Consider the following 25,807-nt stretch of genomic DNA (forward strand, 5'->3'; position numbering starts at 1 on the left):
TAACTACCTCAACCCTAAATGGCAACCCTACTCAAAAATGTCCCTATTGTAATGCGCAGTGAAATACCTTTCCTTTGATATCCATATCGGCATATCTCATGCAATTTTTTTTTAATTTCGAGTAGGTGGCAACCCTAAATTACAACCCTACTCAAAAATGTCCCTATTGGAATGCGGAGTGAAACACCTTTCGTTTGATACCCACTTCGGCATATTTCATGCAATTTTTTTTAATTTCGAATAGGTGGAAACCCTAAATGGCAACCCTACTCAAAAATGACTCTATTGTAATGCGGAGTGAAATACCTTTCGTTTGATACCCATATCGGCATATATCATGTAATTTTTTTTTAATTTCGAATAGGTGGCAACCCTACTCAAAAATGTCCCACTTGTAATGCGGATTGAAATACCATATCGGCATATCTCATGCAATTTTTTTTTATTTCGAATAGGTGGCAACCTTGTGAAACATTCTGAGTGGCAACACCTAGGTAGAAAGTCTTAGAAGATGATACATTATATCTGTGCCAAATTTCATTTAAGTCGGTTGGGCCGTTCCCGAGATCGTTCGGCTATACAAACATACAAATATACAAGAATTGCTCGTTTAAAGTTATAAGAAAGATACTAATTGAGCGAAATGGAAAAAATACGATTCATTCATTGTCAAATACAGATAAAGGGATGAAACTTGAAATATATATAATAAAGTCAACTTATGAGAAGAAATGGAAATTTAGAAATATTCGTAGAAGAAAATCTTGAAGTCTTCTAAACCATAAATTCAAAGCCGTGGCACGGAGTACAGTGCTGCATGAGCGGGCATAAATAAATGAAATGGCTGTCAGGTATGTAAACATATTTGGGGTTGTTGGAAAGCTAATTTTTTCATGATCACGGTTCTGTTCTAAATTTTTTCTTTTTAACTTGTGAGATACTTAAAAAAAGCTTGTGAAGTATCCCCTTTTTGTACATATTTTTGTTAGTAAGAGCTACCTCAGTCAGGACGAAAACGGCGACCTTGTAACCGATGTCCATAAAGTACTTAGACCATGTAGGGAAAACTTCTCTGCACTTCCTAATGGAGACAGCGATGTACTGCACAGGGACAATGAACCAGATCCCGCAATCTATGATAATGGAATTAATGCCACCCCACCCGATTATGACGAAGTCAGAATTGCAATAACCGCTGATGGATTGCCTGTGGAGAATCAAAATTCATCAAAAGGGCTGCATCCTTGGGCCCGTATTATTTAGTATTTTTATAAACGACATTTTTTCAGTGTGTAAGCATATGAGCATGCATGCGTATGCAGATGATATACAAATGTATTTATCTGGTAGTTTCGCGAACCTAAGCACACTTTGCGTCAAAGTAAATAATGACCTATCATGCGTGCGGTACTGTGCCAATAGTAATGGTCTTTGCCTGAATGCTAATAAATCGTTTGTATTACCTATTTCTAAGAAAAAGGTCGTCGATGTGCTAACTCCTACTATATGTATTGGTAATACTGCTCTACAAACTGTTACTAAAATCACGAATCTGGGTTTCGTAATTAACTCAAACCTAACTTGTGTTGACCATATCAACTCTGTTGTTGGTAAAGTGTATGGTACATTGCGCAATCTGAGGCAATATGCACCGTTTACACCTCCTCAAATTAGAAGAAAGCTTGCCGCACAGATTATATTGCCAATAATAACCTACTCTGAGCTAGTTTACAACAAACTAGATTCGTGCTCTGCACATAAAATTGAGATTGCCTTTAATCAGGTAACTCACTATGTATTTGGGTTACGCAGTTTCGACCATATTTCTGCGTGGCGGTTTCAACTCTTAGGATGTGACATATTCGCCTATCAGAAGGCTAGAAGTGTAATTTTCTTGTTCAGGTTGATTTCTACTAAATCCCTCCCGTACTTATATGAAAAACTCACATTTGCTAGATCTCTCAGGTCATGTAGTATAGTTGTACCCAACTTCATTTTTGTTGTCAACACCATTCGTATATGGAACTCAATCCCAGCTGCAATAAGGAACAATGTAAACCAAAGCAATTATAAGCGCATTCTTTTCAATTATTTCTCTACACATTAATCTTAATCTGACAATTTTTTTTTACTCAATTTTTTCCTAAGTCGTCTACTTTATGTATAGTTTTAATTCACTGTCTTTAATATGTCTACTATATCTATATATATTTTATATCATTATTACTGTACTTTATATATCGTCATTAACTTAGGTTAACTTTAGTAATACTGTGTATCCCTTTTTTATCCCATAATTTTATTCAATCTATTTAAATACATATCTATGACACTGTTTGTTGTACTATAAAAGATATATTATCTTACTGTACTAATGTAATTTCTAATAAATGAAAAGAAAATGAAAATGAAAGGAAGTTTTAACCTTTTATTTTTTTTTTAATTTTTTTTTATTTTTCCCTTTTGTGTCATTGACTTGGTGCTCTAAATTATATGTGAAGTTTCAAGTTTGTTGCTTAATTGTTAATTTTTAATGATTGATCGCAAGATTTCTCCCCTTCAGTACGAGTTTTCTTAATACTGTGCGCCACCTAGGGACATTTTTGTGATAGGTACTTCAGCGTCTTTCGTCTCTTAAATACGTTTAAAATTTAATCATCTTGCTACATAAGAATCGATCACAAGATTGCAAGTCTCTTATAAATTTTCACGGTGCCATGGTCTAAGTGTTAGGATTCAAGTTTCTAGCTCAATGGAGAAATACTTAAAAATCGATCCCACGATTTTACATGGTCTGCATGGATTTTCTAAAATCTCTAAATAACTGGACCGCTGCTCCAACTAACGGCATTTCTCTCCTTGTTATTCCATTTAAATTAATAAATTTCAAGCTGTGCTCAAAGTTTCAACCCAGAAAAGTACATAAAAGCCGATCTCAAGATTCTTAATCTCGTATGAATTTTCGAATTATTCGAACTGTGCGCCATCCAGTGAAATTGTTTTACTTGTATTACTTTGTCACGGTGTCCTGATCTAATTAATAGTTTCAAGTTTCTTGATCAATCCGAAGTTATTAAAAAATCGATGGACAGATTCATGCTTTGAAGACATTTTCCAATGATCTCTTAATATCTCGACCGACCCCTACTTCACGTGGAAGAGTTTTTTATGTTAAGTAATTAAGTTTTATAGAACTTTAGGCTTTGTTCAAAGTTTCAGTCCCTAGCACATTGGTAAGTTAATTAAAACTCGACTGTGAAATTTCGAAAGTTATATTTTATTTAATTTTATTATTTTTTGTTTTTAAACTCTTTTATTTTATTTTATTTAATTTTTCTTTATTATTTCATTTGGTTTCATTTCATCTTGTTTTATTTTACTTTATTTTGTTTTATTTAGTTTGTACATTTTTTATTTTTTGTTTTATTTTATATTATTTTATTTTTTTATATTTTATATAATTTTGCTTTTATTTCATTTCATTTTTATTTTTTAAATTTCATTTTATTTTCTCTTTTATTTTATATCATTTCATTTTATTTTATTTTACTTTACTTTTATTCATTTCATTTTATTTAGGTTTATTTTTTATTTTATTTTGTTATATTTTATGTTATTTTAAATTTATTTTTTTGTTTTTATTTATATTATCTCATTTTATTTTATATTGTATTTGATTTTACTTTTATATTTTATTTTTGTTGTTTATTTAATTTCATGTTATTTTGTTTTTATTTTTTTTTTTTTTTAATTTATTTAATTTTTTTATTTTTCTATTTTTTTTTTACTTTAGTTATTATATTTTCTTTGTTTGCACACTATTATTTCAAATAAATGTAAACAAATAATGCGCAAATATTTTTCAACCAAGAAAACACTGAAAACAAACAAATTTCAACTCAAGCATGAGTGTTTGTTCTTGTAAACGCTCATGTTTGCCATTATTTCTTTTGCTCTTTATTTCTAACAAAACGGTAGCGTATACATCACTTCGTGCACTTGCAAGCATACAAACAGTGTATATGCTCAGAGAACTTGATTTATATGTAGGCGACATATTTGCCTTGAGTTGCTGTGTGATTTCGCTCATATAAACTCGACAAGAACAAGTTAATACGTGGTTACCACTTTACACTACAGTGATTTCATTTACGCTCTCATTCCTTATTACTCAATACAACATACCAAATACCTCACACTACGCCTGCATTTACATTCTACATATATTCCCTATATAACGTACCACTCACAAAGACTACGCTTGCGTTTACGGTTACACTTACATCTTACGCTTACATTCCACATTTCCCCTTACCATGAGCAAAGCTGTTTACATATAATTTTAGGGTTGGTGCTTATTTAAGTTTTAAAAATTTTTTCTATTCTTTTTTTTTTTTTTTTTTTTTTGCAAAATTAGTGTGTTGTTTAAGTTTATTCTAATCAAAATTTTTCTTCCTCGGCACGTTGAGGTGGGACATCTTTAAAATTTGCATTGAAAATTAATAAGGAGAGCAATGGGAATCGGCGAAAACTACTTTTTGCCATGGAATGATCGATAAAGAGATCAGATTATAATTCTACGGCTAGTCCCAGACTAGTCGCATTGCGCTTCCTGCTGCCTTTCTATGAAGTTGTTATTGGCTTATTGTTGTATATTATACATACACAGAATATCGATGACGCAGGAAGCGGCATGTTACTTTTTACGAATGGTAAGACATTATTATACATAAGTGTACATACTTATGCATAACAGCACTTTTAGTTACTTATATATGGCATTGTTTTTGTTTTATTAGCATTTTTGTTGCTTGTTGCGCTGTTGACGTGGGCGCTACTAAAGTGCTACTGCCTCAAGCGGGTTTCTGAGTTTTACATTTTTTATTTTATAATAATAACATAATAATTTGGCACTTCGAGAATATCTTGGAGAAAGTTTCTATCTCTCACTCGTCGTGCGGTAGGCGGAGCACGCCACTATCACACCACGGCAGCCGACATCGATTTTACGAATCAGAAAATTTCTGTAAATGAATTTTACTTAGGAAAAGAAGGAAATGAGATAGTTTAAAGGTCATCTATTTATCGTTACAAGTTAAAATAAATAAAACAATTTCCATTGAGATCTAAAAATAACCAAACGGCAAGCCAATGCCAGCATAGCGCCAGACGACCAAAGCAACAATATCATTCGCTGTAGTCTGCGCTCACCTTCGAACTTGCAGTTGCTAAAAGCCAAAACCAAAGCAAAGGGAAACCAAATCATGCCAAATGCATTAAAAGAATTCACGGATGCTGGCCGAAACTGAATAACTGATGCATCTACAGAATGTTGAATTGAACTCGTTTTTCAAACACGATCCACTTGCGCGTCCTGTCGTATGACTAACGATGAATGAATGATATACAAATGCATTTGCAGCGGGCGATTGAGAAACGATGAATGCGATTTCATTCACAAACAGCTATTTGTGTATGTAATAGATGCTTGGGAAATAACCATACCTCTAATTTAATCCCGCTTCATGAGCATTTGATGAATTATGATTAAAAAAAAGTGTCACGGTTGCTAGAAGTCCGTGTGGGTGTAACAGTGAAATGACCTAGAAGGTTTGGTTTGGTCATTTCCTTACGGCGCTACTTCTCCAGACTGCTGCTTCCATATTCGGCTAACAACCTCGATAACTATTTCAAGACTTATAGGGAGTATCTTCATCTTCACAACATACTACAGTAACGTGAACAATTTGTTTAAACAACGTCAAACATTCTAGGTAGTCTTTCCTTGTCGATATGACCCACCTCGGTTGAGCTGTCCAGCACGTAAGGACCTCAACTAGGCCTAATGTAACTGAATAACATAACGTGAAGAAAAAAATTTGAGATAGCTGGGAAATATATCGGGAGTTAAAGTGTAACTTGATTCGACTCGTGTTGGTGAGGTTGATATTTGGATTGGATAATCCAAGCATTGAGCTGGAAAACTTTTTGAAAGGCTCCTAAAACCAACTATCGTACAAGCTGGAGGACTAATACCTAGTCAACTATATGCGCAATTGAAGTTATCTTTATTAGCTTAGAATTAGCACATGAAGGTAATACCAATCCTCCTGGACCTTAGGCGTAAGAAATTTTTCAACAGCTGGATTAGAACAGCGATTTCCAACGCTATGCTACCTACAGTGCGCGATCAAAGGCTATCTCAGGCATCGCATCCTAATGTCCCAAGAAAGTCACATTCGCAACATCACAGGGGTGCATTCTCTGGTCGGATCTATGGAACGTCATCTGTGATGAAGATACTCATAAAGGATAGACTAGACTCTAGAGGTAATACTCATGACAAAAAGCATATACCGCTAGACGTTGGCTTTAAAACCTTGTTTCGAAAATAACATCGAAGAAGGTAGTCAACCTCGACTAACATACTGAGCGCAAATTCACCACGCGACTGGGAAGGCATCTAAACAGGGATCGTTGCTAAGTAGGCTGACGGCATACATCGGACGATGAAAAGAAATGAAGCTGCTGCTGGACATCGCCCTATCCACGATACTATATGGCTCCAATTTGTGGGCAAGCACACTTCAAAAGAAGAACACGTGTTAGCTTCTAGCATCTGTACAGAGAACAGCAGCTCCGCTTGTCGCAGTGTATCGGGACCAGCCCTACAAGTGACCATAGGAACAATTACCATCGTATAATAAGCGCGATCCTGGGTTCACGCCTCGGGCAAAGTAATATCAAAATCTTAGAAGCAAGTTTTTTCAATCAAAAGAAAATTTTTCTAAGGGGGTTGCCCCTTGGCAGTGTTTGGCAAGCACTCCTAGTGTATTTCTGCCATGAAAAGCTGTCAGTGAAAACTGATCTGCCTTGCAGGCATAAAACAAGTAGGTTACGTCCGGCCAATTTGAAGGAAAAATTAAAAGGAGCACGACACAAATTGAAATAGAAGGTCGGCCTAAAATCTCTTCGGAGGTTATCGTGCCTTACACTCTTTTAAATTTTTTTTATGGGAAGCAAGAAAGCGGGGAAGAAACGTTAAGGCTGTGACAATAACGATGGGAAAATGAGCAACGAGATAGATGTACTGGGAACTAATCACAGATGGCAAAGCATGGAGTAAAATAAATTACTTCGTAATCCTAACGCCCTCCGAACGTGAGTTCTCCAAAAAAAATATCTGTACAAAATAAAACAGACCAAAAATCCCACGTGGGCTAGCGGTGAAGCAGATGGGAACACACCTTCTTCAAAAGCTCGCGATGGAGACTGAACCCACAAATGCTCGAGTAAAAAGTCGGCCATATCACCGTCTATAATGTTATAGCAAAAATGTTTAGCGGCACAGAAGAGTGGCAACAAATAAGTACCTTCGTAGAAACACGTTCCGTACAAAAAGCAGGATCTGGCCAAGGAATTACCGAAGGTTCTTAAAAAAAGAAGAATTATGGAACGCCATATGAGGCTATGCGAAAGAAGTCGCGGAGTGAACGACGAAAATACTGAGTCCCTAGTTTTTGTGACAACTGGAGGCCCTCGTGCAGAGCGAAGGTCCCACGTACTATGATATGGTACAAAAAACTGATCTTACATGGTGCTTCCAAGTGGGTTCAGTTATCGCTAAATATTGATATCAGGCGGGCAGAATCACCTGACAATTAAGCGTTGATTAGTGATGATGGTGGCCGCAGTGGTGTAGTCGTAGTGTGCTGGGTTCTAGTGACGGGACACCCATCATTAAAAATAATTTGGAACACTTCGATCGCTTTTTTGCTACGAAAAGATTTTGAAGCTGGAAGTGTTGTAGTTATGGTTGTAGCAGTATTTCGTCCTATTCAATGAGCACTATCACTGAAATATTTACCATCATATGGAGGAGGGTTCAGTGCAATAATGGAACTGAAGCTGAAAACCCGGTATTATTTCGGATGCTTGGCCACCTGAATCGAACAGTAAAACGCTATTTTTAACAAAGCAAGACCTCCTGGCGCTTCGTCAGCGTCAAAATTCGCATTGACCATGTATTTTATAGCGATGAAAAAGGTGGTGGGGCCACCGTGGTGTGGTGGTAGCGTGCCCCGCCTACCACACCGAAGGTCCTGGGTTCAGGTCCCACATCAAAATTTGGAAACAAATTTTTTCAATTAGAAATACGTTTTTTAAACGACGTTGTCCCTCGGCAATGATTTGGCAAACAGTGCGAGTGTGTTTTTGCTATGAAAAGTTTCCCAGTGAAAATTAATCTGCCTTGTAGATACCGTTCGGAGTCGGCATAAAACATGCAGGTGCCGTCTAGCCAATTTGTAGGAAAAAATTAAATAGGAGCACAACGCAAATTGGAAAGAAGCGCGCCATAAATATCTGCTCGGAGGTAAAACACGTATAGTAGTTTTTTTCAAGAAGATGGTGAACAGCATCGTGATGGAGATAACTGATGACGAAAAATGTGCATCAAATAAATGTTCAGCACTCTAGGCTTGAAACGAACTGTTCTGCTTGGGAGAAGGAAGACTTACATCCACTCTGATATTGAACTCAATGCTGAACATGCACCCGGTTGCTGTTGAAAAACAAGTGACTACAGCCGGCGCTTTAAGTAGTCTGATACCTGCTTTTGTTATAAACTTGCACACTAAATACTTTCAATCAGTGCAGGTTAATTCAACTTTAATTAATAACAACTTTCTCGAATAATTGAAAATACTTTGGTATTTTTCCAGTTATTTCTGTTACTTGCAAAGGACCAAAAGCTTGTTAAAATTGACTTGCACTTTGATGGCCTTGACCCCAAACGTGAGTCAATTAAGGGGCTAATGATGACGTCAAAACATGTGACGTCACCAATGCAACGCAAATGCACCTATAACAAAACTACATACCTATTTATTCAGAGAATACATAAATACATATACAAGCCGCTGTAAACTAGGTCAAATGGGGCTTCAATATAAGCATGTCCTGCCCCAATGTGGTGAGCAGCGCGGTAAGGGTGAATCGAATTGATGTTTAAATCTCATAATTTTTTCATAAACTTTCCCAGACAATAACACCTTCATCTACGTCAATTTATATTTAAAATATTACTAAATATTGTATATAGTATGTATTAAACAGGTTATCGAATCGATAAAGCGTAAATAATTTTATTTTTATTTCCAAAACTATCAGCGATCTTCTGAGAGAAATTGAAAATGTGGAATGTATTTGACCGTGTGGGCGCTTTTGTTATACTCTTTAAGAAATTATGAAACAAATTTTCATTTCGCTGTCAAATATGTATATAAGCCATTTTTTTTAAAGATTGGGGTGTTCCTTATGTTACAACTTTGTGTTACAGATCAACATCCGCCTCCCATGGGAGTGATAGCGGAATTGGTATTGCAAGTGGGAAAGGGACCGTCAGATAGAAGGAATATGAGAAGAATGGCAGAGGAAAGAAAATGGAACCTAGGAAGAGGAGAAAAGACCACTGTCCATCAGTACTTTTGGAGCTGAATGCCTCGTCTATGTAGCATTTTCAGGTCAAATGAAACTTTTTTTAAATCAAATTAAACTTTTTTCAATTCGAACGAAGCTTTTTTAAATCAAATGAAACTTTTATTTATATCAAATACAACTTTTTTCATTTTAAATGAAACATTTCAAATTAAACCAAACAAAACTTTTTTCAAATCAAACGAAACTTTTTTTTCAAATCAAAGGTAACTTTTTTAAGCCAAACGAAACTTTTTTCAAATCAAAAGAAACTTTTCAAATGAAATGAAACTTTTTTAAGTCAAACGAAATTTTTTTCAAATCAAAAGAAACTTTTCAAATGAAATGAAACTTATTTAAGTCAAACGAATTTTTTTTCAAATTAAAAGAAACTTTTCAAATCAAACGAAACTTTTTTTAAGCCGAACGAAACTTTTTCCAAATCAAATTAAACTTTTTTCATATCAAATGAAACTAGTTTCATATGAAACGAAACTTTTTTTCATATCAAATGAAACTTTTTTTCATATCAAATGAAACTTTTTTCAAAACAAACGAATTTTTTTCAAATCAAATAAAATTGTTTTTTTCATTTTAAATTAAACCTTTCAAATCAAATGAAACTTTTTTCAAACCAAGCAAAACTTTTTTCAAATCAAACGAAACTTTTTTCAATCAAACGAAACTTTTTTCAAATCAAATGAAAGTTTCTTTAAGCCAAACGAAAATTTTTTAATATAAAATGAAAATAGTTTAAAGTCAAATGAAGCTTTTGTCAAATCAAATGAAACTTTTTTTAAATCAAACGAAACTTTTTTTTAAACAAATCAAACTTTGTTCAATTCGAATGAAACCATTTTTTTCCTATGAGGTCTACGGGTTTTGAACACCCAATAACTATTGTGCTAATAGAAGTGAACTGTTGTAGCTTCACGTATCGACTGTTGAGTTGTTTACCATCCTACATTGGCTGCCGATTCGAAAACGTCCTAGGTCATAAAACTTTCGAAAAACAACCTTTTTCAGAACGTGTCTCCATACGTATAAGATTCACCCTTATGTATATGGTGTGGTTTATGCATTCATTTACGTATTTGCAAGTGGTTTCGTTGTTTATTTAAACAATCGTATTTTTAGATAAAATAATTAAAAAAAGAAAAAGCAAATGCACAAAATAAATCTGTATAAGTAAAGGCATATATGTATATATGAATTATTATATATGTATGTTCATGTGATCGCCCACGCATGAAAAAATATGAACATTGAAAATGATTTGTTCCAACTTCTAAGTAAACTAGCAAACATTGCAAATAGGAAATTTTTTGTGAGGCAACTAACTTAAACCAAAAGTTAGCGAGCTCTTAACACGGTTTAGCTCTGCCAGAGTATATATTAACGCCACCGCGGAAAGCAATCTATAATCCATTCAAAAAATTTATAGAAAACTAGTACTTTTCCCAGATTTGCAAAAGCAGGGTATATAACGGCAGCCGCAGTAGTGTAGAGGTAGTGTGCTGACCTAACCAACCAAAGGTTCCTAAGTCAAGTAACGCGACAGTCAACATTAAAATACTTAAGAACATTTTTCTGAAACGGGGTCGGCTAGATACAAAATCTCGACGAAAATACCGATTAAGTTTAAACTAATTCTTTTATCATTTACTTAATAATTTGGGAAAAATTTAAACAACGTCACACCAGGACGGACAAGGCGACAACTGTTTCGATTATACCTTGTAAATCTCTTCAAAGCCTTTTCTCCCAGGAGAGGGAGTCGAACCCGCACTCCTACGATAGTTGAAATGGTTACAAACGCATTCAGCTACGTCATGCCGGGTAATCCCCGGTTAACTCATATAAGTAGACAACATTTGGTTAATTCGTTGTAGTTCTATAAATAGAACAAAAACAACAACAAATACCAAGTTTCTTTGAAAACCGCCTTACAAACATGCATAACTTCAACATATAACTACATACGAATTATGTGATGTGTAGAAGATAATATATGCGAAGATAATATATGGGAAACACTTTACAACAACTAAGGCATGACGTAGCTGAATGCGTTTGTAACCATTTCAACTATCGTAGGAGTGCGGGTTCGACTCCCACTCCTGGGAGAAAAGGCTTTGAAGAGATTTACAAGGTATAATCGAAACAGGTGTCACCTTGTCCGTCCTGATGTCACGTTGTTTAAAATTTTCCCAAATTATTAAATAAATTATAGAATTAAAAATTGCTTGAAATAAATGTTTTCATACATTTAAAGCGAGCAGTTTAGAAAATGTTTACCCATAAATTTGCAGCATAAGAAATACTTTGAGGACGTGAAAGCAAAAATACCATGGATTTTATAATATTCTTTTATGCAGCTTCCTAGGGTTTAAACTATAAGGCCCCAGAATGATCTAGGATATTTTGTTTTCGTCCTTTTATCAAGTTATGACTCTACCTCTAAAGACAAGAAAACCTTGAGTAAAGTTTTTGCTGAGTCAAATATCACCCGGTCTGAGAAAATGTTTGAAAAACGATTTAGTCAGAATATTTGTTTGAAGAATGCCATACCTGTTCAAAAACTCCCCATCTCAGCGTGAATTCATTGCATTTTGATATTTTTATGAAAAAAATTCTTAGTTGGTGCGGTTTTAAAACTCCTGCCGAGATTGGATGATATTTCAATCAGCAGTCGATTTTATGTATTCTCTTAACAGAAAAGGAATATCCAAGACTGTACTGAAAATTTCCTTTATAGCAGAACTCTTTCTTTACTTTTTGCATTAACTTAATTACTTGTTTAGCTTTAAAATACTACAGCGGAATTGGATATGAATTTAAAGCAATTTATTTCGCCATTTAATATGATTTAAAAGTTCTAACCCAGTTCATATTATAGGATCTTTAGCAGCTCAAACTCAGTTCATCTTTGTTTCTATGTCATCGGCTCTATGTGTTATATCAGGCCTGGACAAAAATATTTGGGACGCATGTCTTCATTTCCCACTACGTTTTCATTTCCTGAATTTTGCTATAATAATCAGTCATTATTACAGGTCTAATGCCAATTTCACACAAAGGCTTAATGAAATAATTAGTCAAGTTTTCTACATTAAAGCCCTAATTGAACTCAATCTTCCATGCAATTCCTTAATTATCTCATTATTGCTTTATTGAATGCCTAATCGAGTGAAAATTCCAGTCGGTTTTGCTTAGTGCTTCGAATTTTATTGTCAACGTAACAAATGACAATCAAAAATAAATTACTTTCAATTATGATACAAAAAATGGAGCTAGTTCCATTTAGTGTGACGTTAGCCACTTGACTTTTGCGGGGACAATGACAATTTCACCAAAAACAAGCTACAGTATTGAAAAATGTTACACATTTTTCTAATTTTGGTGGATCTCAAATTAACGGATACGACTAAATTACTTTTATAGTTATTTTAAATAAGAATGAAAAAAAAGTGCAGCATGCGTTGGAAATATATTAATACGAAATATCAGCCTAGAAAAGAAGGTTTTAATAAGTTTTTCGAGTTCCCAAAAATTGCTTTGGTGGAAGAAACATGGATCGAAGTATAGAAAGCAAGGGAATATAGCCTTTTTAAGTGTCCGTACGTTTGCTCAGAACATGTTGACCAAACATACACGTTTGTCAATCGATTGCCCAAAGGAGGCCCTTGTAGTTACAACAGGTCCTTATAAACCGGCACCGCAATTTCTAATTTCTAAAGAGTTTAACATAATTAACGCAATTTTTTGAAATTGAATGGTCATAAATTGGCTACAAGTCCACATTTTTTATTTATTGTATAATTCAGGCGTAGCCCTTGAGGAGGGAGGACATTGCCCTGTATCTCTGCAGGTTAGCAGTAGTTATGAGAGTTCGTTTGCCCGTTGTACCAGGGGTCACCTAGGGGCAAGCTCCGCCTATACACATTCTGTGCCCTCTTAGCATTAACATGGATGTGGCCTTTCACAAACGTCGCAAATTAAACACCATGTCTTGAGAAATATCCACTGTAGAGGCATGATAATAGGGCCATGCTAGAACAACAGTATTTTTCGTGTATTTTTTTTCTGTCTAGGGGTCAAGCTGCCATAACGATATAAGTCATTAACCAATGTATGAGTCATTATCCCCTATTTTGCAATAAAATTGCATGTTTTACTGTATTCTCAATCAATATATATGCATATAAATCGTGCTAAAGCATATTATTATTGTCTCAGATGACCATTGTGTTTTCCATCCCGAAAAACCACAATTTCGTCTTAAACAGTAACGGTATGGCAACGCTTCTAGCAAAACAACAAAGATTATGAAACTTGGGTTAGGTGCAACATCTATGGGTAGTTGCGCATGCATTTTATTTTGACTGTATTTATAGTTAAGAAGGAAACGTTTGCTTTCCATTATCCCCATTTTTTGTAAAAACGAAATATTTTTTTGGGGCTGCTGACAGATGTTCGCTTAATGAAGCAAAAGGCCATTTATGAAAAGGGAAACTTAATTATTTCATTAAATAGAATTGTGATTCGATTAAGTTTCTGTGTAAAAACGGTATAAGGCCTCATTTGTAAATTAAGACCATGTTAATATTGAATAAATCCACAAAAGTTAAATACGTTCACATATCTCACACCTAGATCAAAACAGCGAACAACTCAAAATCAACTAGAGACGTAAATTTATAAAGCATCGCCAACGATGAACAGCTATGAAAGGTGTCATTTTGACGATAAGTAACTGAAGAATATGAAAAAAAAACAAAAAAAAAAAACAGTATTTTTAATTAAAATTTCACAAATTATTGAAAACGTTGTCAAAATGTTATCACTTAAAGAAAAATAAAATGCTATTGGCATTTAAATTGGCGAATTTCTAGTTAAGTTATTCCAGTGGTGAATTGCCTACCCGCGATTTGATGGTTTACTGTTTTCCACTATTCGTCACACTGGTGCTTTTTATGGCTCTAATATAATTCTAATATAACTCTACATTTAAAATGGTTGTCTTGCTTTCCCTCTTCACTCTTTATCCTATTCTCTTCTACTTTATCTTCCATTTCTCCTCTATTTTTGTCCATCCCTTATTTCATTTATCTCTCTTTAACTCCCAAACCAAAATCCACTCGCACTCCCACACCCACTCCCAATCCCGCTAATACCCCCATTGTCATTTCCACTTCCACGTCCTACTCTTACTACCTCCTCTTTGATTACCTCAATTTCCTCATACATATATGGAATATCTATCCAAACATTGAATGGCTACTTCACTTGACCAACCGATTTCAATATGAAACTAAACAGGTAAAATTTTAAAAATCGCATTAATTTTTATATATGTATATGAAATATGCATATAAATGATTGAGACGTTCTCCTGCCCGATAGAGCGGAAGTACTGCTTACAAAAGCAATGCTATAAACCCAGTGTTAATAAGCTCTTAGAGCGCGCCTATAATTATTCCACACAATTAGGATTAAAAAGCATATAAAATTAGTATGTACCTAAATGGTGAATAAAGGAATAGCAACAAAAAGGCAACACTTAAGGACCAATTGCATAGCGAGCAGCGGGGCATTCATATGGCTGAGTGGATAAAGGCATATGCCTTTACACTAGTATAAAGTATGAATGTTGGAGATTTCGATTTGAAATTCAGAAACATATCCTAGTAACCATAACCGTTTTTAAACTTGGTAATTTTTCTCTAATATCAATAACAAAAAGAATTTTAAGGATACATTTAAAGAGACCCTTCACAAACATTAAATTAAGTATTTAAAAGATTTTCTAAACGGGGTTGCCCCTCGGCAACTTTTCTTTTACCACCTTATGTATAAATCGTCACCCATTCCACCATTATCAAAAAGTAAGTGTAATTGAACTAAATTCTCATAATCCAGCACACCAACTTCACTCAGTCATTAATAGGGCATTTAGATCATATGCACCATTTTTTTACGATACGTGAATTATTACCAGAAAAAAACTGAGTCTAAAAAGGGTGGAGCCACGCCTATTTTTTAAATTTTGAATCGACGTTGTTGGCGATTAGTGCCAATACAATATTTGAGCGAGTTCGCTTCGTATATATATAAGTCGAGTTAGATTCTTAATTAAAGAAAAAAAATTTATAATAGTAAAAAATACAGTGATACAAAAAGTTTCAGATTAAGGGGCGAATTATGTATAACGCAACGAGTCATTTTTTCTTGTGTAAACCAAAACTCCTACCATATAAGATCATTCATTCACTTGAGTAAGGGACAGTAAACCTATATGCCTTTTTGAAATATTTGGTATTATATAGTGGTGTCAGGGACGCAAAGCATCACGGAGTCATACATAATATGACCCTAAGGCTAAAATTTTTAATCGTGTAACTTTCTACACCCATATGTTTATCGTATGACTTTTTGTGCAGTAAACATCTTCTATTGCAAAATTTTCATTTTATTTTTCATAAGCACACATAGTAAAATGTTCGACAACTATTTCGGTGTTCTAGCTATTTATAACGGCCGTGCCTAGATACCACAAACACACACACTATGTGGGCATATCCATTAGCCGTGGTATAAAGATAAAAGCGATAAAATGTTATTGAAATGAAAAAAGATATAAGAGATATATGGGATGGTCAGAGCGTCAGACTGTCATTACTTATGTATACATACATACGATGGGAGTTCGTGAAATGTCGCAATGCATTGTGAACTTTTCGGTATTTTCCAAACTTTCAAACAGAGAACAAAGTACACTGAAAGAAAAGGATGTTAAAATCAACCGAAATACGGGTCAATTCAACCGAAATTTCTGTCAATTTTTATCAATTGCAACAAGATGTAGAATCAGCTGCGCACAAATTGTTGATTCGTAATTGACCGTTTTAGTAGTCAAATGAACAAAAAAAGCTGTTGCGACAGCTTTGTACGAAAGTACCTATATTGCCATATACATACATACATACATATGTACGCACTTACTAACCGAACTTCAATTGGGCGTACATCAAATATGCTAGCACACATTAAACATTATACATTTATTATTTTGTTTTATTAAACGCACTTTCACCAAATTTTATATTTTATAATTTATTTAATTTATAGTTTTGAACTTCGCTTTGCAAACAGAAATGAAAATAGTAGTCACAAAACTGATTCTCAATTCTTTCAGTTGCAGCTCAGCTCATTCTCAATTTCTTCCCTCGCATGTAGTTGCCACACTTGATTGTTTCGAAAAAAACTGGTAGTATAAATGTTTGACATAACTTTTTTAAACAGAGAACTTTTAAGTTATAGAAAAGGAAAGAATCAAATCGCAGGAAGGTATTTCACCACTGGAGTAACTTTACATGTAATTCGGCAAGTTTAATTTTCGTAATACTTTAAGCTGAAACGATTCCAAAACAACTCAACCTTTATTTTGTCGGAAACATCAACATTAAAAAAGTAGTTCTATAAATAGAACAAAAGCAACAACACAAAGTTTCTCTGAAAACCACCTTACCAACGAATAACTTTACCATATGATGCCATGCGAAGTATGGACTATGAATAAAGAAAATATGCAAAAGAAGGCAATTGGGCTAAGGTTTACAACAACTAAGGCATGACGTGGCTGAATGCGTTTGTAACACTTCAACCATCGTTGGAGTGCGCGTTCAAATCCCATTCCCGGGAGAAAAGGCTTTGAAGAGATTTACAAGGTATAATCGAAACAGCTGTCGCCTTGTCCGTCCTGGGGGCCTGTTCTGTATTGCGATGCGAAAGAAAAAATACGCGAAATCGCAAAATCGGTACTCTGTATCTTGACATTCGCATGTATATTTTGACTTTCGCATTCACATTTTGCCCATTCGCAATTTTTCTCCCTTTTCGCATTGCCGGCACTCTGTAAAGCGAAAGCGAATGTCAAACAGCATTCATTTTCGCATTTTTCTTGCTACAAGTAATAGGCATTCGCATTGTTCAAATATGTAAGTATTAATTGATGATTTTATAAATTGATATCTTTATATTCATTTAAAAATATATAGGACAACTAAAAAAACAAAACAAACACAAAAGCAACAATTTGTAATCCTAGTGGACTTAAAATACATAAATAAATAACAACTAAATCGAAACCACTTTTTTATAAAGCATTTCTATTTGAAATCATGTCATTTTTTAATTGTTCTCTGATACAACTAGCAATATTTCCCATTCTATGATTTTCCACGTTTTCTGTATTTATCACGTTCACTTCTTCCAGTTCAATTTCTGAACTGGGAGGATTTCTTCATTTAAATCAATCCTTTCTTCATTTAAATCGTTCCATAATGCTACAGAATCCTTTTTTTAATTTGTTCAACAAAAATTAATCATTTGCCGAAATTGTAATCGCCTTGTTTCTTTTGTTCTCTTTCTTTGAGTTTGGTCAGTGATGCATACTCAAGCAAAAAATTAGCGAAAAATAAAAAAGCGACATTGTTAGCGATGCGATAGCGCTACAGAGTTCCAATTACCTTTCGCATCGCAATTTATTTTCGCATCGCACTGCCTTTCGCATCGCAATACAGAGTAGGCTCCCTGATGTCACGTTGTTTAAAATTTTCCCAAATCATTAAATAAATTATAAATTAAAAAAAAATTGTTTCAAATAAATGTTTTCATACATTTAAAGCAATAAGGGTAATCCCCGCTTAAAAAACTCCTAAAAAAGGTTGTTTTTTATTGTCTTATTAGATTCGTTCGCGTGAGTGAAAATTCGTAAAAACTTGAACAAAATGTTACTAACTTTGGAAAAATCCTGTTCGTTCAAACAAAATTTTTGCAACAAGAGGACGCACTTTTGCATTTCGCTTGGAGGAGAAGTTGCAAAATTGTACACGATAAATAGCAGGGATGATAAATGGATTTTTTCATTTTGTTTCATTATGTACCAAATCATCCAAAAATGTACCAAAAGTCTTCCAATGCGAATTTGAGAGCCAAACTAGAGTTATATTCTGCTTCTTTATCCAAAAACTGTTTTTAGTCAGGAAACTTTCTAACACAAGTTAAGGTAGTGTAACAGGGAAATATGTTTTATGAAGAAATACTTTTCCAGTAAATATAATAAAAGAAATTTATCGATTTTTTTTATTTTTTTTTTTATATTTTTTTACTGAGGACCAGTAAGGAACATAAAATTAATATTAAAAAAAAAAAACCAGCTGCATTCAATGCAAAAACATTTCATAAAACATTCTAGGTACAACAGATTTAGATTCAGGTATAAAAGTTGACAAATTGTCGCCTACATCTATACTAATAACTCATGTTTCAATCACTACATTAACAGTTCTTCTTCGTTGAGTTCTTAAAATACCTCAGTTGACAAAACGTTTTTTTTTTTTGTATCTATATTATGAAAACTACTTTTAGCTGGTTTCATAAAGTCTTTAGTTTCTATTAAATTCGAAACTGTGTTTATTTAAAGTCTATTTCTACACTTAGTTTTAATTAAATTTTGTATAGAAAATATCCTTTCTACGTTTGTGGATGAACGTGGAATCGATAATATGCCTTGAACTATTCTATAAATATTGGACATTTGGACATTAATTAATTTTTAACTGATCGCAATTCTACCCAAAAGCTGCATATATGTAAATTCTTGAATTTTTTAAGGCTCTCATTGCCTGCTAAAGCTCTAAATTCTGAATTAATTTTCTCTATTTCATCAAATTCAGATTTCGAAAAGAAGTCCATAACTAAAGGCACAATACTAGCCGTTTTTTTTTTCACACGCGTATACGTTTACGTTTGCGCGTAAAAAAACGCTTATCCTCGCTTAGATAATGCTTAGGAGACCCATCTAGCGGCAGTGATTAAATAACTACAGCTACAGCACAGGGTGTACCGAAAAGCGGAGACACAACCCTCTGATGGGGGTATAACATATAGCTGAATCAGTTGCGATGAATTGTGGACACACATAGAATACATAGAATTAGTGTAGAGGGTGAAACAGAGACACATATTTCAGTTACATCTGAGTATAATGCGTATTGAAATTTAGTAGGACAAATTTTATGCGCAGCAATTTCAGAGGTGTATTTAAAGTTTGTCGCTTAGCAGTCCATATAAAGTTTAAGCGTAAACGTATACGCGTGTGAAAAAAACGGCTACTATTTGTTTCACCGCTTCAAATACTTTCTTGTGAAAGCTTTGCAGCCCACAACAAAGTTGTATTATTTAAATTTACTTTCTTCAATAAAGTACTACAAAATTGTATATAAAATTTTTTGGCACAGCTCTTAAATATGTGTACGTCCTCTTTTTCGAAAAGGTTGTTTGATAGAATAATATCCACATTAACACCGCAGTAAACTTCATCTGGGGTTAAGTGATTTTCGTCTGAATCAATATTTAACATCCAAATAGGACTGGAGTCTAAATAAGATTTTTTTTTTATAAAATTTTTAATTTGGTAATAAGTAAATGTATCCGAATATCTTCAGACCGCATTTCTATATTCACATTATTTATTTCATTTTAAATACAAGAAAAAATGTTAAATATACATAACAAATAAAACTCTGAAAAAGTTCAGATATAAGATTAATACCTTGATTACTTCTTTTATTTTCAAATACGTAAAGACTTAAATAATACTTGAGGGCGTCCCATTGCTCGAGAATTCTATCTATGACTCCATTAACATGCAGATTTGGAACAATTTGCTTCAGCCTTGCTTGCACTTCGCTTTTTGCTCCCATCATAACCGAGCAATTTTCGGCAGTTAAACCAATCATTATTTCAAGTGGTATTGAACGGCCTTTCAAAGATTTAATAATGGCATTAAAAATATCCTCCGAGCTACTATCGGTCAAAGGTATCAAATCTAAGAATCTATCAATGCACATTTTATCAAAAATTCTAATCGAAACTGCCAAATTTTTTGATATACATATATATATTAGTCGTTTCATCTATTATTAGAGAGCAATAATTCTTCTGACAAAATGCAATTATGGATTTATAACTTTCTGGCCTTTTTATTTGAGTTATTATTTTCTGTACTTTAATTATCTTGATGCAAAAATTATTCACAATTTGGAATCAGTTATGCTATTTTTCATAAGCATATTTAAATTATCCATAATTGCAAATGGCAAATTGTGCTCGGTTACACAACAACTTAACTAAGTATTTTCTTCGAAAATTTAAAAATTTGTTTGTACATTCAGAGCTGCTTTGCAAATGACTTGAAGTGTAGTGCTGTATTTTACAAAAATGTACCAAATAAGTCAACGTAGTACCAACGTACTTTCGGGAAGCGAAATGTTCCAAAAAATGTGCAAATGTACCACGATTATCATCACTGATAAATAGGTGTCCCGGTATATCATAATTTTTTGCACAGTAAATTCCAAAAAAGGGTTTTTCGTTTTGTATTGATAACTGAAAAACTAGTTTTTTGTTGTTTTCCCATTTTGTGTGTTTTTCGATTTGGTGGTTTTCTTATTTTGGTGTTTTTTTTAACAAGTGGCACCATCGCCATAAGTACAAAGTAGAGAGCGCAGTGAGCGTAAAATTCTCTTTGAAATTTGCTCATGTATTGACTGTTGATTGCTGTTGAAATGACCAATGAGATCAGTTGTGTTAACAGAAAAATTATTTAGATTGATTAGGAATCTGTCAATTTAACAGAATTTTGTTAACTTAAGAGCGACAATTTTTCTTCTGTTGAAATGACTAAAGTAATTTGTTCGATTGACAAAGAACTCGTCGAATTAACCATAATTCGATCAATTTCACCGAATCTCCGTTAAGCCAAGAACACCAAAACCGATTTGTTGACTTTACTAGCACCATTTCTTTTAGTGTACATATGTATGAATTTTCATTGCTATATGTCTGCATGTAACCTCCACACGCTAATGTGGAACGTAAGAGCGTCAGACGCAACCAAAAAGTGAAAACTAAAAAAAAAGAGTTTTTACAAATTCGCTCTTACTGAAAACAAATGCATTCAGCTTGCACACGAATAAGTTTTTTTTTTGTAATGTGCTTTGTTTCTATGTCTGGTTTCGGCGAAAAATTTATTAACGTGGGCCAAGCCTACGCAAGAAAAATGATCTGGTGAGCGAAAATCGGCTAAAATATAGTCTGCCGTTGATCGTCGGACCGTTCAGTCTTTTTCCGTTCGAACAGTGTTCTCCGATCTGTGAGGTTGCTCGCACACTTATTTTTTAATTCCTTTAAGGTGAGTGCTCAACAGCAAACTATTGCCGCTGCTGCGAAGGAGTGTATTTAATTAAAAAAAAAAAAAATTCTGGAAAATATTTTATTAATATTTGGTGTGATTTAAGATCGTAAAAAACAAAAAACAGAATATGAAAAAAAATATTTTATAATTAACAAAAAGAGTAAGTGCAAATGTGAACAGAAAGCTAACATTGTGGTGTGCAGATTGCTTATGAATTAAAAATGCAAAAAAACTCAAAACGACTTTAAAATGTAAAAAATATTTTTTGAAAAAAGCAAATATATTAATTTTAGAATTTATGAACGACCGAGTGATTTTAAATTATGTGACAAAATATGCGTAACACGGGCGTAAAATATGGCAATTACATAAGTCTATTTTTGCATGCAGATGTGCATACATATAAGTGAATATACGTATACAGGTATATATGTATATAGTCGTACATGTACTAATTTGCGGATCAGTTACCTGATGTTTGAAGGATATGCGCATACATACACACCTTGAGTATACACTTATATTTATATACATACATGCATATACATATGCAGATATACATAGAAATCATATACAAAAGACACACTAACACAGTCTCATACAAATACATATATATATCACCACTTACTCATTCTTCAACCTTCAGTCATACATACATTCATACACACATACAAGTGCATGCAAGTAAAGCTATGAATAAATATTCTTTAAATTATTTTTGTTTTAAATAAAAAAAAAATTTAATTCCTCAGCACTAAACTAAAGTTTAGCAAAGTTAGCAGCTAACGAAAAATCTGATTCTTGTTGAACAGCACGTATGTTAATATGCATGTGTGTGTGACTATATCTGAAAATAGAAAATTTCTGTATACGATGAAAGCTCGAAAAGTGATCGAGTGTGTGCAGCAAAAGAAAATTGTGCGGATATGAAGCATTGCTATGATTTCTTCGAAATATGTGTACATATGTATAGATATATATATCTATATATATTTTGTGCATACCTTGAATATGTTGCAACATATTTTAAAACTGAAACAACAAATATTTAAGAAAAATTTGTTTACACCAGGGATGTAACGGATTTGAGTTCAACGGAACCGAAATCGAAAGTCGAAGAAGTATACCAAAGATAAATTGTTTGATAAATATAAAGCATATGTCGGAAAAAATGCCATCTTTCTATGGTGAATAAACTGTTTAATACTACCAATTACCAAAAACGGGAAGAATCAAGCGCAATACAAAGCTTTTAAGCTCTGAGCTTCCCTACGCGTGGAAAATCCTGTTACTAATATGAATGTATCATACACATATTAGAAGGCGAGGCTCTGGCGACCCCAAGTTCCTCATAGAATTAGGGTTAGGTGTTGGCGTTATGACCTAGGTTTAATATGATCATATTAATCGCTCCCGAGATGGTCGGGCTAGTACCTAAATAGTGTTTGTTACCGGAACGTGCCGGATCTATATCCGGCAAGGACCATCAACATCGATAGCACTCGCTAAAACAACAAAAACCAAAAACGCAATATACACCCCCTCATAACTACCTCAAATTCCCAATCCAGATACTCGTTGAAACTGCGGTTCTAAACAGTTGAGTCCGAAATCGGTATCAGAAGTCCAAATCGAAGCTTCGTAGCATGTTTAATGCACATACATACATATAGGTATGTAAGAGGGTGTCTCAGGAAAAGTTTGGATATTTCCCAGGAATTGCTGGAACGATTTGAAAATGATCTATAAATAAAGTTTTTTCCAAATAAGGAATGCTTATTTTACAAATTTCTCCAATAAAATCGACTTAGGTAAAAAATGTGTGTATGTGTTCTAAGCAAACAAGAAAATAGCAGTGAAAACTTTTATAAAATTTCATCAACTAAATTCCTATTTTCTTATTTTCGTTAATTTAAGAAAAAACTTCCGTGAATTTTGTAACCAAAACTGTGGAAACAAAAAAATTCGAAAATTCGGGACATTTTATTTAATTCGAAAATTGAAAAAAGAAACTTTTTTTTTGAGTATGCAATTTTATAGTTGTTACCATGGTATAAAAAAGTTTAAGTCTGACAAAGTATATAGGTCTCTCAAAATTCGATCAATTTCAAAAAAAAAAAGGTGTCAAAGGGTGTTTTAGATTTTCTTCCATATTAAAAAAAATTTACACAAGTCAATACAAATTTCGAGAGACGTATAACTTGTACTTTTATGCTAAAATTGCATACTCAAAAAAATTCAGAAAAAATTTTAAAACAAAATGGACGAGAGAAAAATTTAATTGACGAGATTTGATAAAACAAAGCCTTTGCTATTTTCGATAATTCTCTGCGATATATGTAAGGGAAAAGAGGCGAAAATCGTTAAGGTATTTGAAATTAGTATATATATTTTGTGCATACCTTATATATATCTATACATATGTACACATCAATTAGTAGGCTAATAGCGTGACATTATCCAAACTTACTTTCTTAGCTGATAAAACCACGTGTCGTTGGGTATATTTTCTCTGCAAAATCGTCAGCATCCGTACGACTTAAATGACCTTGCCAACCAAATCGTTGGGCTTCTACGTTATTATTATATATATTTAACAAAAAAAAAAAAAAAAAAAGAAAAATTAGTAAAAATCCGTTGTGTAATAAGAAACTACTATGTAGATTAGTATTATATATTTCATTACAGTCAATACAAAAAAAGTCCCCCCTGGAACCGCGCATGCTTTATCGTAAACATTTTTCAAAACATCCTGTGGCCATTATGTGAAGTAGCATTTATTTTCCGGGCAACTTTTTTCTCGATTACTATTCCTTCGACTTGGCACATGATTTCGTGTCACAATCAAAACTTGTGTCATGCGAGACTAAAGGAGAGCAAGTTACCAGTTTAACAAAATCCATCGCAGTTTCTAACTATGAGTGACCGTTAGGCTAGGATGCTCCGATTCATTCTTTGATCAATACAAGTAACTAAAAGAAGTGTTCGCAACGAAAAGAAGTGTTTCCTCAACAATAAAGCACACTCTGTACATCGGCAATAAAGTCACCAATGTCACTCGTTTTAAAATTGTTCGCCATCCGTACAATTTTCTGTAAACATCTGAAACTAATCGCGCTCACTTCATGCGTTTTCAGTTTTCCTTCTTTTAACTAGGTATATATTTTCCCTCTTCACATCACTATAACGCTCACATAAATAGTGCGGCCCTATGCCAATACGAAAAATAGCTCTGTAGGCAGCGGCCTTGTTTTACCATCAACCTTAACTCTTTGGCATATGTTAAAACTTTCCACCTGTCAAATTCCAAAAAATTACTCATACGCCTTAGCTTGCCACCAAAGGCACTGTTCAAAAGTGGTGACAATAACGAGGGGTATGCAACTTTAATTTCTTATTACAATTCGGATTGGACTTAGATCGGTAAACTATAATATAGTTTCTTATAACTTTTATTGTATTGATTACCGGTATAATTGAGAAAAAGGATGAAAACTATATTTTATATATAAGATTCTCGTGCCACAGTGTTTGTGGTTGAACCCCTTCGAAACAGCTCGACCGATTCTAATGAAATTTTAGGAGCATATTGGGTAGGTCTGAGCATCGGATCTAATCTATCTTTCATACCCAAAAATTGGAAGGCTGGTCCACCTCTTAACTCGTACTGGGACTGGGAATAAGAAATGGAGAAGAATAGAAGGAACTATAGAGAAGAAAAACGAGGGAAGGAGAAGGAGACTGAGAAAGAGATAGAGTTAGACTAAGATAGAGATATGGATAGATGGGAGAAGGAGAGGGAGCTACGGAGAAAAGGGGATGGAAAAGATGGAAGGGGAGAAAGAGACACAGAAAGAGGAGTGAATAAAAGGATTAAGAAAAGTGAGAGAGAAAAGGGGAAGGGAGAGTAAGAGGAAACCACTTATTAAAAGTTATGCAGTAGACCAAAGTTAGGGCAGAACAAAGTCTACAGGGTCTGCTAGTTTCTTCTATAAAAATAAAATCGTATTTAATAATTTATAAAGTTTCTAGTAGGTTTTTTTTACTATTTCGCTAAGATACGACCCT

At 33.8% G+C, this 25,807-nt stretch overlaps 1 protein-coding gene across 14 annotated transcripts in view; it reads left to right on the forward strand.

The window, feature by feature from the left end:
• The first annotated feature begins 21,618 nt into the window (after positions 1–21,618).
• Positions 21,619–25,807, forward strand: part of wupA (wings up A) — a 48,664-nt gene continuing 44,475 nt past the window's right edge. For 6 of the 14 annotated variants that reach the window (XM_067784113.1, XM_067784114.1, XM_067784108.1 and 3 more), the window contains exon 1: positions 21,622–21,736. The gene's annotated coding sequence lies outside the window, so the exon portion shown is untranslated. Of the gene's footprint in view, positions 21,737–21,796; positions 21,900–25,807 lie in introns of those variants that run through there. The other 8 variants (XM_067784106.1, XM_067784105.1, XM_067784100.1 and 5 more) reach the window with 4 other exon arrangements.

This window comes from Eurosta solidaginis, chromosome 4, assembly GCF_040869045.1.
Source record: "Eurosta solidaginis isolate ZX-2024a chromosome 4, ASM4086904v1, whole genome shotgun sequence".
In the NCBI taxonomy this organism is placed as follows: domain Eukaryota; kingdom Metazoa; phylum Arthropoda; class Insecta; order Diptera; family Tephritidae; genus Eurosta; species Eurosta solidaginis.